Genomic DNA, 19,805 nt, shown 5'->3' with positions numbered 1-19,805 from the left:
CGGTGCTGGTGAACTCTCTGGAGGGCCGCGGGAGGACTGCACACACCATTTTTGAGCAAAATTGGCATGTCCTGTGCCTGGCTGCTATTTATGTCTTGTTCCATTGTTCAGACTGACAGTGAATAATCTATTTTTCATTTCATAGATTCCACTCTTTCTTCCTTCCTTTCATCAAGGTGTTCTGATGCTAATTCTGGTTGTCACCTGGCTGATGTGGCTTCTTAGGAAGCTGCAGCCAGACCTGCCCCTCCCTCCTCCCATCTCCCCACTTGGTCTCTCTGGGTCTAGGCCTACAGTGCAGGGCCTGGAGTGCAGTGTCGGACAGAGCCCCTATTTTCCTCACTTTTCTGCCCAATGGACTCTGGAGAACCTGCCCTGAGAGAAGAATGCCCTGAGGGCCTGTGATGCTCTGTGCTGTCACTCTTGACCAAGAGCAGGAATCCCTGTCAATCTCTTGGGTTCTGGTTGGGCTCTTGCTGAGGAGATGGCTCCAGGCTTCTTGGAGCTCAGCTGGCTCCAGCAACAGCCATCCTCACAGAACTGTGTTGGAGGAGGCTCTTCGACCCGGGAGAGTGCGATGTGCACTGACCACTGCAGAGCCCTGGAGCCCCCAGCTTCCTCTAGTGTGAGCACAGGCCTGCCTCTCCCACCAGTGTCATAACTGCTGTGTCAACATCCTTTGCTTGGGACCCTCACCTCCAGGGTGGAGACCCGAGCCCATCGTACAAGAGGACAGAGAGGCGCTTGCCCATTTATCAAGAAGTGTTCTTGCTTCTGCCTCTGCTGGGCACTGTGCTGCACCAGGAGACCTGGACGGTCCTTCATAGCCTCAAGTCCAGTGGGAGAGGCAGGCAGGAGCAAGTCAAGAAATAAGTGTATCTATGTTTCTGAAAAAGGAACAGTTTAGCAGGCTGATGAATAAGATCTGAGTTGTCCAGCAACAGAAACAGCAAGATGCCAGGTGATTTTTCAGACTTATTTGTGATACTTTAAAGATGCAATAAAAACTATACTGATTTGGGGCCTTAAAAAAAAAAAAGAAAGAAAGAAGTGTTCCAAAGCCAGCCTCAGAGAATAGCCCTGGCCACCCAGGAGTGAGATGCTATGGTCTTTTAGTAAAAGGCTCCAGAATACTCAATGGTAGTGTTTCATGTTTGCTATTTCAAAAGAAGCAGTAAAGTAGTCTTCATGGGGAACATTAGAACTCAGGCTTTCTTAGACTCATTCTGTAGTTGGCAATGTTCTTATTTTGAATTAAGTTGGGGGTATAGTGACTGCATCTGGGGAGTGAGCGGGCATCACCAGAGGTGTCTGTGGCTATGACGGCTTCTGGGAGATGGCATTGGAGTTGAGACTTAGGGGCAAAGGTGACCCCAGGACCTGGGGGTCTCTGGCTACATAATGTGGCTGTTCTCACTGGAAGCCAGGTAGGAAGTGCATATCTTAGGGAGTTTTTCAAGGACTTTTCTTTTCTTGCATCTTGTGGGTGAATGTGGAGAGTTAGAGACACCTGCACATGATTCCCGGTGAAAATCATGCTGTGACATCCACCCCCTGTCATGTTCACATAACCTTCTTAGGAGCACCCATTTTTGCCCTTCTACTTGGATTAAGACACAACCATACCTACTAAGCACCTGTTCTATCTGTAGCTCTTACCTCTAAATGTCTTCAGACAAAGCGTCTGAAGGACATGGGTGAGGAATCATGACTCTCTTCTGCTTGATTCATATTTTCTCTTACCCACACTGCTTGCCTAACATTTCCCTTCCATGTACATCTGACCAGCTCATTTGTTTCCATGCCCGGGATGCTGTTTCCATCTGACAACCTCCATTTATATCATACCTCAAGTGACTCCGGGCTTGGCATCACTGCTTCAGACCAGCTTGGTTTTGCCTGCATGGAATGCTTTGTTGTTTGCATGCGTTCCACTCTGGAGACATCAAGGCAAGAAGGGTCTCTAAAATCCACAGATGATGCTAACTGACCTTTCAGAAGCATCATTGTGATGGGATTGACTGGGTTTAAAAAGACAGGAAGCAGGGGGATCAAAGCAAGATTTTTACCTTCGGCATTGGCTCTTGAACAGTCCTGTTAAAATTGCATTAATTAAAGCCATTCTAAGACCAAAGGCCTTGTTTCATTTAAGAAGAAAATGAATAATTACTTTTTGTAAAGCAGCTATGAAAAGCATAATTTATAACTTAGTAGTCCCACTCCAAAAAGCAGGGCATGTGAAAATACAAAAACCAAAGGAAAGAACTACAGTGTGCCCAGTGCAGCTCTGCTGGCTGCTCTCTTACAGACTCTCACGTGAGGCTTTGATGCCTGCCGCCCTCCACGTGCACAGGGAGGGAAGGGGCCTGCTGGGGAGGTGCCCTTGGTGCAGGGACATGGCAGTGAGAGATCTCACATGTTGGGAAAACACTTCACCTTGCTGGGCCACCCAATCTTCAGGGTCAGGACACAGATCCTACAGAGGGGCACCAAGGGCTGAGTGATCCAAGTAAAGAGCTAAACTTAGGGCTTGGCAGGCAAGTGGGGACATTGAGTTCCATTTGCTTGGTGGCTGCTTACTCTCCGTATTACCTTATTTTCACTCAACTACAAAATTCAGCAAATATTCATTAAGCCCTAACGATGTGAACTCCAGTTAATGAGAACGCTTTCATCACCCTGCCAGGGAGCTGTACTGGAATTAAAGGGCCTGGGACTACCCTTTAGTGAATTCACTCTGAAATGCTCGGGAATCCTGAGAGGCCATGAGATTTTTCTCTTGGGTGGTGCCTGGCTGACCCCAAAGCCACGTTTGCACACAGCTAGCAGCAGGAGCCTGAGGCTCACTGTGTTGGGCTGAACCCCATCATGCTTGCCATGTGAGGCTGCAGGAAAGCTTCTTTCCAATGCTCACCTTTCTCTCTTCCCTGGCCATCTCCAAGGGCCTGAGGGATGCTCTGAGTCGGCAAAGACCCGTGTAAATCACCTCCATGCTGTCCTGGCTTAGCCCTAGTCTTCTGCTCTTGGGGTCACCACAGGCGCCTTCCATGTGATCTTATGATGCTACTGAATGTTTAGTCATTGTTTCCTAAAAGTGTAGGGTTTCCCTCCTATGTGAATTAACCCAGCATTAATCCCAAACTGTGTGCTTCTGATCCAGGGAACAGGCTTAGACAAAAATCAAGTCTAGACAGTTTGGGGTCTAGAGTCAGGTAAATAAGGTTATAAATCATGATACTTTTTTATTATTAAGTGGCAACTTTGGGACATGTACTTAGTCTCTGAGTCTCTTTTATTAACTGCCGTGGAGTCTATAACAGGATTCAATGAGCAATGGCATTTGGATAACAGAGCTCAAAATAGGCATTCGATAAGTATTTGCTTTCTATCCTCTGCCTTCTTCCTGTTCAAGAGAAGATGAAGTTAGGTCAGATACTTAGCACTTTTTATGTTGGTCCAGAATGCTCACAGAAACACGGACACCCTTCCTGAGGCACACGCTGCATGGGGAGCTGAGAATCTTATCTGGCCAGTTGGCCACACCCATAGCTTTCTGGCTAACTCCCTCAGGGTATTGCCCAGGGCTGTGAAATCTCAGCCTTGTGTCAAGACTGCTGTCCCCAACGCTGAGCACCAGGCCTGCTATGTCATCCCTGCTTCTTCTGGAGGGTGATAAGGAATGCTTTCAGGACTGGAAGGACTCAGGAAACAAAGTGGGATGAGCCTCAGTGCAATTCTCGCTCAGGTTTCCTTCAGAAGTTACCAGAGAATCTCAGTTACCTTTGTGGCTCGGGGCTCCCTCTTCCCAGCCTCCTCTACTGCCTGGCCATCTGGGCAGAGGAGGCACCTTTACTAAGGTGGCCAGTCCCCAACATGAGCACCCAGGTGGTTACAGGGGAGCAGCCAGAGGACTGCTGAGGAATGTCCTTGCCCAGCCCCTTATTTGAACATCCAGGTGAGGGTTGGAGACACTGACAGGGAATCTTTTAGATTTTCAAGCAGAGCTTGAGTTATGTCTGAAGCTTTGTCAGAAAATATTTTCAGACAGGTGCACAATGTGAGTTCTTCCCCAGGACTAGCCTCCCACCTGGTGTGCCCTGTCTCCCTGGCTCACTGCAGGCACCCCCAGCCTGTTGTCCCCTCAGTGGCTGGGGCATGCCCCACCTGCTTCCAGTGTCCTCAGAGCCAACATCAGAGGCTGTGCTGCCTGTGAGACCCTACCTGACCTAGTGCCCACCTCCCTCCCGGGCCTGCCTCTGGCGCACTCCACTCCTGGCTCCACTGGCCTCCCCACCCTGCCCTTCCCTCCATCCAAGCCTGCTGACTCTCCTGGGGCCTCTGCAGCCCTCCCCACCTGTCTGCACGTCCCTCAGAGTGGCCCCTGACCCCTAAGGGGTAGAACCTCCCCATGCAGCACCCCACACCCCATTTTCTCCTCCTGAGAAGGTAGTATGCATATTTTAATGTGACAGGTGTCTGTCTTATGTGTGTGTGTAGGTTTCCCAAGGGTGGCCATCCTGCAGTTTCTAACTGCCTATCCCCATTGTGGGACAGTGAAGGGAACACAGGACTTTGAATACACATTTAGGCATTCTGCCTTAGCCTGGGCAAGGGGTCACCTGCTTTGCTATAGAGAGTGTAAGCTGATTTTCATCCAGCCTCCTTGATCCATTTATTCATTCATTCATCAGATGTTTATCACTGCTGGATTGTGTTCCAGGTGGGCCAGTGGGTGGGAACAGAGTCTTACCTTCAAGTGCCCACAGCCCACAGTGGGTGCACCAGGAGAGGGATCGTCACAGAACCTGAGATTCCATCCTATGGAGAGAGTATGTGTGTGTGCATATGGCTTGTGTGGCATGTGTGTGTCTGTGGTGTGTGTGCATACATGTGGGGGTGTGTGTAAGAGGAGATCTGTGGGCCCCCAGGAGGGTGTGGTGTGTGGCCTCTGGGATCTCCTACTATACCAGGACCACCCCTGTGGGTGTAGGCGAGGCCCCTCCCAGCTCTGCCCCTCTCTTCTAGAGCACTGCCTTTCTCTGGGTGTCCCAGGCCTCTGACGGCCTCTGGAACTGAGATGGGTTGTGCAAGACTGGACAGTGCTGGTTCTGGAAGGTCCTGGTTCCCAGTGTCCTCAGGAGGACAGTAGAGGGTTAATGGCAGCCATGACTGCATTGAGAGCCTCACCCAGAACTGCCCAGAGGAACCATTTGTGCTATTTCTGCAACAAAGAGCTGCAGGAGTTTGTGAACTTTTCCCTTTTCCATTTGCCTTCTTCCCAAGAAGTGGGCCAGGGGCTCTGCACGCTGGCGAGCTTTCTGGTGGGGAGGCGTCAGTGACAGTACACTCAAGACGAGGTGGCCATGGCCTGGGGCAGCCACAGGGACAGGTGAAAGAGGCACTCCCTCTGGTCCCCACGCTTCTTGGAAACCACTTGACTGTGGTGATGGGGACGGGAAGATTTGAGTGGTGCTCCAGGAGTGTCTGTTTGCTCTCCGTGGCCCCGCAGGGACATTTCTAGCTGCTTTGTCCATGTTATTGCCACACCCCATGTGGAGGAGAGTGAAGCACTAGAGCCTCAGAGGTTGGTGTGTGCAGACTTGCTGAAGGAACCTGCCAAGGTTGTCAGTGGACGGGCTCTCTCAGCTGAGTCCCCAATGGGTGAGCGGGGACATTTCCTGAATTATGTTTCTGAAATGGTATTGAAGGACAGGGTGCTCGGCCAGCAACCATCAGTGTTATCCAGAGGGCTTCTGTGTGTACACAGACGTGCTACCCTCCTTGTGGGTCAGAAGGGGGAACTTCAGTGCTCTGCTCCCAGCTTCTGCTCATAACAGAGCCCATCTGCTTACAGATCCGTTTTCCCCTGGGTAGGAACAAATGCACAGACTTTGGGTGGGTTAGATGAGTGAAATGGAAAAGCAGTTGGAGGGGCCCCTGGGGGCTCAGTTGATTAAGCATCCCATTCTTGGTTTCGGCTCAGGTCATGATCTCAGGGTCATGTGATCAACCCCTGCATCAGGCTCAGTGGGAGTCTGTTTCAGATTCTCCCTCTCCCTCTGCCCCTCTCACCCTGCTCTCTCCCTTGTGTGCGCTCTCTCTTTCTCTTTCTCTCTCTCTAGTAAATAAATAAATCTTTAAAAAAAATGCATTTTGAAGGTCCGTTTTAGATGGCAGGCCTACCGTGGTTCCTGAATCCTTTGCAAATGTATTACCTACTGAGCCTTGGGAAGAAAATCAATATACTTTTTTAATAACCATGTTATGTTCATGGCCCAGACTTACGGTCACTTAGGAGCACCCTGAGACCACCTGAATGCAAAGGAGAGCCACTCTTGTACACCAGTGGCATGTGGTGTATTTTCAAAGCTTGGAAATTAGAGGGAAGAAGGAAAACAGCATATGGAATTAAACTGCCCCTCGGTGAATAATGAGCACCTTACATGAAACATGTGAATGAAATTGAGCCATGACTCTGAAAGTGAAATGATGTGGTGGGAACAGCTTTCCTCCATAAAATCCTCACATGCTGCCATATTGGCCCAAAGCTTGTCTGTCCCTTCTGACTATCAGTGGTGTCTAGTTAGATTTTGTTTACTCAACCATATCAAGCAGGGGTTGGTAAACTGGTGCTTACAGGTCAGATCCTACCCACCTGCTGCCATTTGTGTAAATAAAGTTTTATTGGCACTTACTCCTTCATTTACACGTTGTCTGGCTCCTTTCACACCAAAACAGAAGACTGGCATATGTGACAGAGACATATAGCCTTAAAATCCTGAGGTATTGACTGGCCCTTTCTAGGAAAGTTTGCTGATCTGTTACATAGAGCACAGCGCTATGGAGGCCAAGCACTCAGTGTTCTTCAGCATCTCACTCAGCATGGCTTTGTTCTGAGGCCACCGGCAACACACCATGTTGACTGTGACATGCAAGGGATGCCTTTCTGTATGAAGCAGCAACTGAAAACTCAGGTCTGAACCATGTAGCTCAATCCTGCCACTGTCACTTAGAAAGGCATTTAGAGTTTGAGTGGGGAGCAATTCTCTATACTCCAGAGAGGCCACAGAGCAGGGATTTCCCCTTTTCCTTATCCTTCTGAAAGCACTGCCTCCAGCTTTTTAAAATATGACAGTGAGTCAGAGACCTGATGTGGTCCAGCCATGAAAAAAGGCTCATTGTTTCCCTGGTCCTGTATTGGTGGCAGGAGAAGTTAATACTGTTTCCAGAACATAACAGACCTCGTGCTGGTAGCTCTGACGTGCTGCAGGGAATTTTCCCATTGCCCAGCACTCAAATGCTCTTGGGAGGCTGTCTCCATTGTGCAAGTTTGGGTCAGAGGCAGAGCTGTAGGAGATCTTTCTCGACACTCCTAGGCAAATGTAGTTTTACTTATTTGTGTGTATAGAGAGTGACTGGCCTCCTACACCCACTTTTCTTCCAGCCAGCCCAGTCTCCCCAACAAAATTCATACCAGCTAAATGGGATTGTTTTGGATCCTACCACTGCCATGAAGCCAGGAATTGCCCTCCATCAATATTTGAGCCAGATCAGAGACCTGCCACCAGGTACCACCAAACCACCACTGGGACTGTATTGAATTTGCATCTGATAGGCAGATGGGTCTATGCAGGTTACACCTGCTCATCTCACTAACCTCACAGGAGTACACTGACAGGATTGGATTTTGAACCCCACTTATTGCATTTTGCTGGGATTTCACTGTACTTACATTGTATGGGATGATGTCCATCTCTTTATGAGCAGACCTCTCCCACCAAGTGTTGAGCTCTTCTTGGAAGGGAGAGTTTCTTACTCATATCTAGCTCTTAGGGGATGCTAGCCTATTGGTGGCCACAGCAGAAACAGGTTGGCACTGCTTAATGCTCGGAGTGAAGACAAGCCCCTGGCCTAAGAGGTGACACTTGTTTTTGGATGGCTCTCCCTTATGTGGAGCTGCATTCACTTCTCAGTACCTTGGAGCCCTTGATGTGTATCTTCCCTTTCCAGGCGACTCAGAATGAACCCAGATCTTCAGTGTGGTAATGATGCCAAGGCTGGAAGACAGTAACCATGCCCCTCGCTCAGATATCTCATATCTCAGGCTCAGTGATCCCACTTTCTTCTCTGGCTCTCTGTGACTTGATTTCAGACTATCCACGTAATGGTTGGCTTCCTCAGTGTGTGATGTCTCTTTACAGATGTGTTAGAACCAAATGCAGTACTCAGGGTATGCTGTGACTTGTCTACACTGAATGGATTAGTACCTTTGAAAAATCTTTTACTCCTTTCCCCTTTATTTCACTCAGTGTAATACCCTCCAGTTCCATCGACATCGAAGCAAATAAAGGGGAAAGGAGAAAAATGAGTGGGAAATATCAGAAAGGGAGGCAAGAACATGAGAGACTCCTAACTCTGGAAAATGAACTGGGGGTGGTGGAAGGGAGGTAGGCGGGGGGTGGGGGTGACTGGGTGACGGGCACTGAGGGAGGCACTTGATGGGATGAGCACTGGGTGTTATTCTATATGTTGGCAAATTGAACACCAATAAAAAATAAATTTATAAATAAAAAAGAAAAATCTTTTAATCTAAATAAACCATAATATACCATGAAGTCTGCTAATCAAAGTTGTACAGGTTGGCGATTGGAAAAAATATCCTTATACTCACTACCCAGTGGAGAGATGGTGAGATACTAGCACCTGAGTCCTTTTACCTTTCCCTCTTCCCATGTCCTTAACACCATAGATGAGTTGTGTCTGTTCTTCCAGCTTCAAGTACATGGACCATACATGTATGTTTTTGTGTCCAGTTTTGCTTTCTCTCAACATTACATTTGTGAGCTACATCTACCTTGTTGTAGGATGCTATTGTTTGTTCATGTTCATCACTCTATTTTTTAAAAGATAGACTTAATTTGTAGAGCAATTTTAATTTTGCTCCTGAGTTGAGCAGAAGGTGCAGAGATTTCCCATGTAACCCTAGCCCCACGTGGACACTGCCTCCTCCATCAACATCCATCACCAGAGAGGTACATGTTTTACCATTAATGAACCTTCACTGACACATCATAATCACCCAAAGTCCACATTTTACATCAAGGTTTACTCTTGAGGTTATACATTCTGTGGGTTTGGACAAATTTATAAGGACATATATCCACCATTATGGTATCATACAGAGTATTTTCACAACCCTAAAAATCTTCTGTGTGCCACCTATTCATCCCTTCCCTTTCTACTCCCCAACCCTTGGCAACCATTGATCTTTTTACTGTCTCCATAGTTTTGCCTTTTCCACAATGTCACATAGTTGGAATAACATAATATGTAGCCTTTTCAAATTGGCTTCTTTCACTTAGCTTTATGCATTTATGTTTCCTTCATGTCTTTTCATGGTTTGATAGTTTATTTCTTTTCAGTGTTGAATAATATTCCACCATCTAGATGTACCACATTTTATTTATCCATTCACCTACTGAAGGGCATCACATAATTGCTTCCAAGCTTTAGGATTATGAATAAGCTGCTATAAATATCTTGTGCAGGTTTTTGTGTGGATATAAGTTTTCAACTCTTTTGGGTAAATACCAAGGAGTGTGACTGCTGGATTATAAAGTAGAAGTATGTTTAGTTTTGTTAGAAACAAGACTATCATCTGAGGTGGCTGTACTATTTTGCATCTCCCACCAGCCATGAATGAGTGTTCTCTTACTCTGCATCCTTGCCAGCATTGGGTGTTGTCAGTGTTCTGGCTATAATACATGCATACTGGCATATTGTTGTTTTAATTTTCATTGCCCTAATGACATATGACATGGAACATTTTTTTCATATTCATATTGCCATCTGTATATCTTCTTTGGTGAGGTGTCTGTTAGGTTTTTGGTCCATTTTTAAATTGGATTGTTCATTTTCTTATTTTTTTTAAGTAGGCTCTATGCCAAATGTGGGCCTTGAACTCACAACCCTGAGATCAAGGGCACGTGCTCTACTGACTGAGCTAGCCAGGTGCCCTTGTTTTCTTACTGTTGAGTTTTAAGAATTATTTGTATTTTTTTTATCATAGTCCTTTATCAAATATATCTCTTGCAAATATTTTCATAAATCTGTGGCTTTTTATTCTCTTGATAGTGTGTTTTGCAGAGCAGAAATTTTTAATTATAATGATGCCCAGCTTATCAATTCTTTCATAGATTGGCCTTTGATATTGTATCCAAAAAATCATCACCAAATCCAAAGTCATCTGGATATTCTCCTTTGTTATCTTCTAAGAGTTTTATATTTTTGTGTTTCATGTTTATTCTGTTATTCAATTTGTTAATGTTTATGAAGGGTGTAAGGTATGTGTCTAGATTCATTTTTTACATGTGACTATTCAATCATTCTAGCATCATTTGTTGAAAAGGCTATCTTTTCTTCATTGTATTGCCTTTGTTCCTTTGTCAAAGATCAATTAACTGTATTTATGTGGGACTAATTCTGTATTTATGTAGGTCATAATTCTGTTATGCTCCTTTGATATCACTTTATAGTCTATCACCCATCCCACACTATCTTCAGTCATGTAACTTCAAGTAAGTCTTGATGTCATATAATGTCACCATTTGTTTTTCTCTTTCAAATTGTGTTGGCTATTCTGGGTCTTTTACTTTTTCATATAAACTTTAGAGTCAACTTGTCAATATCACAAAATAACTTGCTGAGATTTTGATTGAAATTGCATTAAATCTAGAAGATGAAAAAAACTGATGCCTTGAAAATAGAGTCTTCCTATCCATGAACATAGAATATCTCTCTGTTTTGTTTTTAAATTTTAATAACCAGAGTTTTATAGTTTGTCTCATATAGCTCTTGTAGGTATTTTGGTACATTTGTACATAAGCATCTCATTTTTTAGGTACTAATGTACAGTATTGTGATTTTAATTTTAAATTCCACTTACTCATTGCTAGTATATAGAAGTGTTTAACTTTTGTATATTAATCTTATATCCTACAGCCCTGCAATAATTGCTTATTAGTTCAAGGAGTTTTTCATTTATTCTTTCAGATTTTCTATGTAAACAATTATGTCATCTGCAAACTAAATAAAGAAGCCTTATTTCTTCCTTCCTAATTTGTATGCCTTTTATTTCCTTTTCTTGTCTTATTGCATTAGATAAGATTTCCAGTATAATGTTGAAAGGCTGTGGTGAAGGGGAAAATCTTTGCCTTATTCCTGAACTTTGTGGGAAAGCTTCTTGTTCCTCACCATTATTATGCCAGCTGTAGGGTTTTTGTAAATGTTCTTCATAAGTTGGGGAAGTTTTACTTTTATTCTAACTTGCTGAGAGCTTTTTTTTTGACATCCTGAATCAGTGTTTAATTTTGTTAGAGGCTTTTTCTATGTATATTAAGGTGAGGATGTGATTTTTCTTCTTTAGCTTGTTAATGGAATGAATTATATTAATTGACTTTTGAATGTTGAACCAGCCTTGCATACCTAAAATAAATTCCAGTTGGTCATACTACATTATTCTTTTTATACTTTGTAGTATTCTATTTGCTAATATTTTGTTGATTTTTGCATCTATGCTTATGAGAACTATTGGTTTGTAGTTTTCTTTGCCTGCTGTGTCTTTGGTTTCAGTATTAGTGTAATGGTACCTTCATAAAATGAGTTAGGAAGTCATCCCTCTGCTTCTACCTTCTGGAAGAGATTGTTAGATAATTTGGTATAATCTCTTCTTTAAATGTTTGGGGGAATTCACTAGTGAACTTATCTGGTCTGGTGCTTTCTGTTTTGGAAACTTATTAATTATTGATTCATTTTCTTTAATAGACGTAGGTCAATTCAGATTGTTTCTTTTACATGAATTTTGACAGATAACATCATTAAAGGAATTGGGCCGTCTCATTTAGGTCATCAAATTTGTGGGAGTGGAATTGTTCATAATATTCCTTTATTATCCTTTTAATGTTTAGGATCTATAGTAATGGCCTCTCTTTCATTATTGATATTAGTAATTTGTTCCCTTTCTTTTTTTTTTCTTTGTTAGCCTTGGTGAGAGGCTTATTTTATTGATCTTTTCAAATGATCAGCTTTTGGTTTTGTTGATTTCCTTTATTGATTTCCTATTTTTAATTTCATTGATTTCTGTTCTATTTTTTTCTTCTGCTTACTTTGGATATAATTTGCTCTGCTTTTTCTAGTTTTCTAAGATGGAAACTTAGATGATTGATTTTCTTTATTTTCTTTATAGATTATTGAGCTTTCTTCTTTTCTGATATATGCAGTGTTATAAATTTCCCTCAGCTCACACATTTTGACAAGTTGTGTTTTCATTTTCATTTGTTTTAAAATATTTTCAATTTTCCTGATATTTTTTCTTTGAACCAAGTGTTATTTAGTATTATATTATTTAATTCCCAGGTATTTTGTGATTTCCCAGTTACCCTTCTGTTATTTATCTCTAGTTTAATTCCACTGTGATCTGAGAACAGACATTGTATTGTTTCTGTTCTTTTAACTTTGTTAAGGTGGGTTATGGCCCCAAGTGTGATCTATATTGGTGAATGTTCCATGTTAGTTTAAGAAGAATGTATATATTTTTTTGTTCTTAGATGAAGTAGTTTATTGATGTCTATTATTGTCAGTTGATTGATAGGTGTTGTTGCCTTCAACTGTGTCTTTACTGATTTTCTGCCTGCTGGATTGGTCGATTTCTGGTAGAAGGATGTTGAGTCTCCAACTATAATAGTGGATTTATCTATTTCTCCTTGCAGTTAGGTAAGTCTGGCCTGATATATTTTGACTCTCTGTCCTTAAATGCATATTCACTAAGGGTTATTATGTCTCTTCGGAGAATGGATTCCTTTATCATTATTTAATACCCTTCTTCATCCCCAGCAACATTCCTTGCTCTGAATTCTGCTTTGTTCAAAATTAATGTAGCTATTCCCACTTTCTTTTGATTAGTGTTCATCATAGTATATCTTTCTCCATACATTTACCTTTAATTCACATGTATCATTATATGTAAGGTGGGTTTATTGTAGACAACATATAGTTTGGTCTGGCTTTTTGATCCACTGTGACAATCTTTGTTGTTCAATTTGTGAATTTAGACCATTGACATTCAGAGTGATTATTTGATTTTTTTAAATTAATTTTTATTGGTGTTCAATTTACCAACATACAGAAAAACACCCAGTGCTCATCCCGTCAAGTGTCCACCTCAGTGCCCGTCACCCATTCCCCTCCAACACCCGCCCTCCTCCCCTTCCACCACCCCTAGTTCGTTTCCCCGAGTTAGGAGTCTTTATGTTCTGTCTCCCTTCCTGATATTTCCCAACATTTCTTTTCCCTTCCTTTATATTCCCTTTCACTATTATTTATATTCCCCAAATGAATGAGAACATACACTGTTTGTCCTTCTCCGATTGACTCATTTCACTCAGCATAATACCCTCCAGTTCCATCCACGTTGAAGCAAATGGTGGGTATTTGTCGTTTCTAATTGCTGAGTAATATTCCATTGTATACATAAACCACATCTTCTTTATCCATTCATCTTTCGATGGACACCGAGGCTTCTACCACAGTTTGGCTATTGTGGCCATTGCTGATAGAAACATCGGGGTGCAGGTGTCCCGACGTTTCATTGCATCTGAATCTTTGGGGTAAATCCCCAACAGTGCAATTGCTGGGTCTTAGGGAAGATCTATTTTTAACTCTTTGAGGAACCTCCACACAGTTTTCCAGAGTGGCTGCACCAGTTCACATTCCCACCAACAGTGTAAGAGGGTTCCCTTTTCTCCGCATCCTCTCCAACATTTGTTGTTTCCTGCCTTGTTAATTTTTCCCATTCTCACTGGTGTGAGGTCGTATCTCATTGTGGTTTTGATTTGTATTTCCCTGATGGCAAGTGATGCAGAGCATTTTCTCATGTGCATGTTGGCCATGTCCATGTCTTCCTCTGTGAGATTTCTCTTCATGTCTTTTGCCCATTTCGTGATTGGATTGTTTGTTTCTTTGGTGTTGAGTTTAATAAGTTCTTTATAGATTTTGGAAACTAGCCCTTTATCTGATATGTCATTTGCAAATATCTTCTCCCATTCTGTAGGTTGTCTTTTAGTTTTGTTGACTGTATCCTTTGCTGTGCTAAAGCTTCTTATCTTGATGAAGTCCCAATAGTTCATTTTTGCTTTTGTTTCTTTTGCCTTTGTGGATGTATCTTGCAAGAAGTTACTGTGGCCGAGTTCAAAAAGGGTGTTGCCTGTGTTCTCCTCTATGATTTTGATGGACTCTTGTCTCACATTTAGATCTCTCATCCATTTTGAGTTTATCTTTGTGTATGGTGAAAGAGAGTGGTCCAGTTTCATTCTTCTGCATGTGGATGTCCAATTTTCCCAGCACCATTTATTGAAGAGACTGTCTTTCTTCCAATGGATAGTCTTTCCTCCTTTATCGAATATTAGATGACCATACATTTCAGGATCCACTTCTGGGTTCTCTATTCTGTTCCATTGATCTATGTGTCTGTTTTTGTGCCAGTACCACACTGTCTTGATGACCACAGCTTTGTAGTACAACCTGAAATCTGGCATTGTGATGCCCCCAGCTATGGTTTTCTTTTTTAAAATTCCCCTGGCTATTCGGGGTCTTTTCTGATTCCACACAAATCTTAAAATAATTTGTTCTAACTCTCTGAAGAAAGTCCATGGTATTTTGATAGGGATTGCATTAAACGTGTAAATTGCCCTGGCTAACATTGACATTTTTACAATATTAATTCTGCCAATCCATGAGCATGGAATATTTTTCCATCTCTTTGTGTCTTCCTCAATTTCTTTCAGAAGTGTTCTATAGTTTTTAGGGTATAGATCTTTTACCTCTTTGGTTAGGTTTATTCCTAGGTATCTTATGCTTTTGGGTGCAATTGTAAATGGGATTGACTCCTTAATTTCTCTTTCTTCAGTCTCATTGTTAGTGTATAGAAATGCCACTGATTTCTGGGCATTGATTTTGTATCCTGTCACGCTACCAAATTGCTGTATGAGTTCTAGCAATCTTGGGGTGGAGGCTTTTGGGTTTTCTATGTAGAGTATCATGTCATCGGCGAAGAGGGAGAGTTTGATTTCTTCTTTGCCAATTTGAATGCCTTTAATGTCTTTTTGTTGTCTGATTGCTGAGGCGAGGACTTCCAGAACTATGTTGAACAGCAGTGGTGAGAGTGGACATCCCTGTCTCGTTCCTGATCTTAGGGGAAAGGCTCCCAGTGCTTCCCCATTGAGAATGATATTTGCTGTGGGCTTTTCGTAATTGGCTTTTAAGATGTTGAGGAATGTTCCCTCTATCCCTACACTCTGAAGAGTTTTGATCAGGAATGGATGCTATATTTTGTCAAATGCTTTCTCTGCATCTATTGAGAGGTTCATCTGGTTCTTGTTTTTTCTCTTGCTGATATGATGAATCACATTCATTGTTTTACGAATGTTGAACCAGCCTTGCATCCCGGGGATAAATTCCACTTGGTCATGGTAAATAATCATCTTAATGTATTGTTGTATCCTAATGGCTAGTATCTTGTTGAGAATTTTTGCATCCATGTTCATCAGGGATATTGGTCTATAATTCTCCTTTTTGGTGGGGTCTTTGTCTGGTTTCGGAATTAAGGTGATGCTGGCCTCATAGAACGAATTTGGAAGTACTCCATCTCTTTCTATCTTTCCAAACAGCTTTAGTAGAATAGGTATGATTTCTTCTTTAAACGTTTGATAGAATTCCCCTGGGAAGCCATCTGGCCCTGGACTCTTGTGTCTTGGGAGGTTTTTGATGATTGCTTCAATTTCCTCCGATTATTTGATATTTTTGATTAATATTTACCACATCTGTTTCTGTTTTCTATTTGTTGCTATATTTGCCCTCCACTCTATCTCTATCTGCCCTAGAATTTGCCCTCCACTCTCTCTATCTCTATCTGCCCTAGAATTTGCAGTATAAATTTGCAGTTAATAATCTTCACTTTCAAAAAACACTGTACTATTTCACAGGTAGTATGACTACTTTATAATAATTAAATAATCCTAACTCTTCTCTCTTGTCCCTTATATCATTCTGTCATTCATTTTACTTACACACGTGTATACATGATATATGTAATATATGTGTATATATAATATATAATAATATATAAGCATATGTGATTGAATACATTGTTCCTATTTTAATTGAACAAACTATTCAGCTAGATCAATTAAGAATAAAAAAAATAAAAGCTACATTTTACCTTCACTTGTTCCTTCTCCAATTTCTTTTCTTTATGTAGATTCAAGTTTTTGACCTACATACTTGTCTAAAGAACTATTTTAATATTTAATATTTCTTCCAAGACAGGTCCACTAGCAACAAATTCCTTAAGTTTTTTTTTGTCTGAAAATCCTTATTTCTCCCTCACTATCAAAGGATAATTTTTCAGTGTACCTAGTTCTAGGCTGGTGGGTTTTTCCTGTTAATACTATGTATATTTCATTCCACTGTCTTCTTGCTAACATGGTTTTTGAGAAGTCAGGTGTGATTCTTATTTTTGATTCTTTATTATATAATGTTTTCCCCCACTGGCCTCTTTGAGTATTTTTTCTTTTTCTTTTTTTTTTTTTACATTGATATGTTCTCTTTATTTTATTTAGTTTTTGGTATTTTTTTTATTGGAGCTTGATTTGCCAACATCTAGTATAACACCCAGTGCTCATCCCATCAAGTGCCCCTCTTAGTGCCCATCACCCAGTCACCCCATCCCCTGCCCACCTCCCCTTTTACCACCCCTTGTAAATCAATTGGAGAGTATTTTTTCTTTATCTTTGATTTTCAGTCCTTTGATTATGCCTAGGTTGTGGGAGGCTTTTTAGCATTTATCTTGGTGTTCTTTGAACTTCCTGAGTCTGTGGTTTGATGTCTGACATTAATTTGGAGAAATTCTCAGTCATTATTGTGTCAGATATTTCTTCTATTTCCTCCTTTCCTTTCCTTTCCTTTCCTTTCCTTTCCTTTCCTTTCCTTTCCTTTCCTTTCCTTTTTTCTTCTCCTTGTGATATTTCCATTATGCATACATTACACGTTTTGTAGGTATCTCACATCCTGTTCTTTTTTTCTAGTCTTTGTTCTCTTTGCTTTTCAGTTTTGGAGGTTTCTATTGAGATATCCTTAGAGTCAAAGATTCTTTCCTTGACAATGTTCAGAGTACTAATTAGCCTATCTAAAGATTTTTCATTTCTATGATGGTGTTTTTATCTCTAGCATTACTTTTTGTTTCTTTCTTAGACTTTCTGTCTCTCTACTTACATTGCCCATCTGTTCTTGCATGCTGTACACTTAGTCCTTTATAGCCCTTAGCATATTAATCAGAGTTGTTTTAAATTCCCCATCTGATAGTTCCAAACATCCGTGCTTTGTCTGAGTCTGGTTTTGTTCTGATGCTTGTTCTGTCTCTTCAAACTGTATTTTTGGTTTTTGTTTTGTTTCGCCTTTTAGTATGTCCAGTAATACTTTTTTTTTTCCCTTGATAGCCAGGTATAACGTACCAGGTAAAAAGAACTGCTATAAATTGGCCTTTAGTAATATGGTGGTGTTTAGGGAGGGGGGAGCACTGTATAGTCCTTTGGTCCTATTATTGGATCTTAGTCTTTTAAGGAACCTATATGTTAAACTGTGAACTCCATGTGGATGTCTCCATTTTCCTCTTGTCTCCTTATGTAGCACAAGATGGCTAGAGTGGGCCAGAGGTGGGGATAGTATTGGAGAGCACTACCACAATTTAGTTAACAAGACCTCTTTTGCTGGGCATTTGTCTTTAGTTTCTATCTAATTGAACAACACTGTAATGAACATTCTCAGAGCTAAATCTTTTTGCACATCTTTGATTTTCGTAGGGTAAAGTCTCTAGAAGTGCTCTTGTTAGATCAGTGGGTATGCAGGCTTTGATGTTTGATAGAAATTGCCAAACTGCCTGCTATAAATTTATGTCTTCACCAGAAATTATAAAGTGTCTATTCCCTGCATGCCAACCAACACTTTATGTTCTTTTTTGCTAGTTTGATAGGCCAAATAGAACATTGAAGAAAAAAAAAACTCTTCTTGTTTACAATTGTATTGTTTTGTGAGGTATAGCTTTTAAAAATATGTTGAATGGCAAATTTACTTTTCTTCTTTTTTGTGAGTTGTCTCATTTTTACCCTTGGCCTATTTTTCTTTAAAGGTATTTGTCTTTTTCTTCTATTGTATCTTTAAGTTTTATGTAGTATTGATATTAAATTGTTGTTTCTCATAGATTCTCCAAGTTTTTTCTAGGTTTTTTTTTTTTTGCCTTTTTGTTTTGTTTTTGCTGTTTTTATTATAGAGAATTTCATTTTTGTGTGTAGCCAAATCGTTGTTATCATACTTCAAAAGGCCTTCCCTAGCTAGGATTAAACACCAATTCATATTTACTTCTTGAGCATTCAAGTTTTTTTTCTAACACTTAAATCTTTAATTCATTTTGGCATATATGGTGTATTAGAGAAATTTTTAAATAGACAATTTTAATCATATTCTCTAACTTATTATTGCTGGTATGTGAGTAAATCAATGATTTTTATGTATGTATTTTAAAATTTGCAGTATTCAGATTATGAGACTGATGCACTGCCCACTGCGCCAAGCGTCCTGCCTGCCCAAGTCCGTGCTGGCGGGTTGCCTTGGGGTCTGTGTTGTGCATCAGGGCTCTGACCACGTGGCTGCTGGCGGCCCCGCCTGCCCCTCCCCGCTCCTGCCGTCCACACCCGGTTGCAGGGGAGTCGTCTGGCCACCAGGGCTGTGGGTCTGCCATCAAGGCAGCCACAGGACCCCCTCCCCAGCTGCTCCCCAGCTCCCGACTCACCCGCCACCTGCCTGCTCACCAATAAAGAAAGCCTGACCCTCTTCTAACCTGCCTACAAATGATCTTCTTCAGAATAGAGTCAAAGTTATTGGCACAATCCTATGTACAACAATATTGCTTCCCCTAGTAAAGCAAACCAGCATTGCACTAACCACCCTGCCCTTTTGGGTTAAGATGTGAGTATCTCAGAGAAAGACAAGTACCATATGATTTTTCTCATATGTGGAATTAAAGAAACAAAATAGATGAACATAGGGGAAGGGAAGGAAAAATAAAATAAGATGAAATCAGAGAGGAAGACAAACCATAAGAAACTCTTAACTATAGGAAACAAACTGAGGGTTGCTGGTGGATAGAGGTATGGGGTAATTGGGTGATGGGCATTAAGGAGGGCATTTGATCTAATGAGCACTGAGTGCTATATGCAACTGATGAATCACTAAATTCTACTGAAGCTAATAAAAAACAAAACAAAAGTGTAAGCATCTCAAGATTAGTGCTATATTAGTGCTATACTGAGTGCTATATGCAACTGATGAATCACTAAATTCTACTGAAGCTAATAAAAAACAAAACAAAAGTGTAAGCATCTCAAGATGATGGTAAAATGATGGGGTTTGTGAGTCCTAGGGACAGGCTAGCAACAATTGGATGAGAAATCAACTTCTTGCATTTGCAGAATAAAGGAATTATTGCATTAAAAAAAAAGAAGAAAGCCTGACCCGTAAAAAAATAAATAAATAAACAAAATTTGCAGTATTTCTCAAATTTGCTTATTCTAATTTTAGTTGATACTGTTTTTTCTAGGTAAAATTTTTTATACCTTCTTTCCAATATTCATGCTTTCTGTCTTATATTCTTTTATTTCTTTGGCTCTAATGTCCAAATGACCAGTCCTAAGTAATAG

The 19,805-nt window shown here is 41.3% G+C and overlaps 1 protein-coding gene across 3 annotated transcripts in view; it reads left to right on the top strand.

Annotated features, from left to right (window-relative positions):
- Window positions 1-19,805, top strand: part of SH3RF3 (SH3 domain containing ring finger 3) — a 357,161-nt gene that overhangs the window by 198,694 nt on the left and 138,662 nt on the right. The gene's annotated exons all lie outside the window — the stretch shown is intronic.

The sequence above is a fragment of the Vulpes vulpes genome, chromosome 16, assembly GCF_048418805.1.
Source record: "Vulpes vulpes isolate BD-2025 chromosome 16, VulVul3, whole genome shotgun sequence".
Taxonomy (NCBI): Eukaryota; Metazoa; Chordata; class Mammalia; order Carnivora; family Canidae; genus Vulpes; species Vulpes vulpes.
This window is presented reverse-complemented; position numbering and strand designations above follow the sequence as displayed.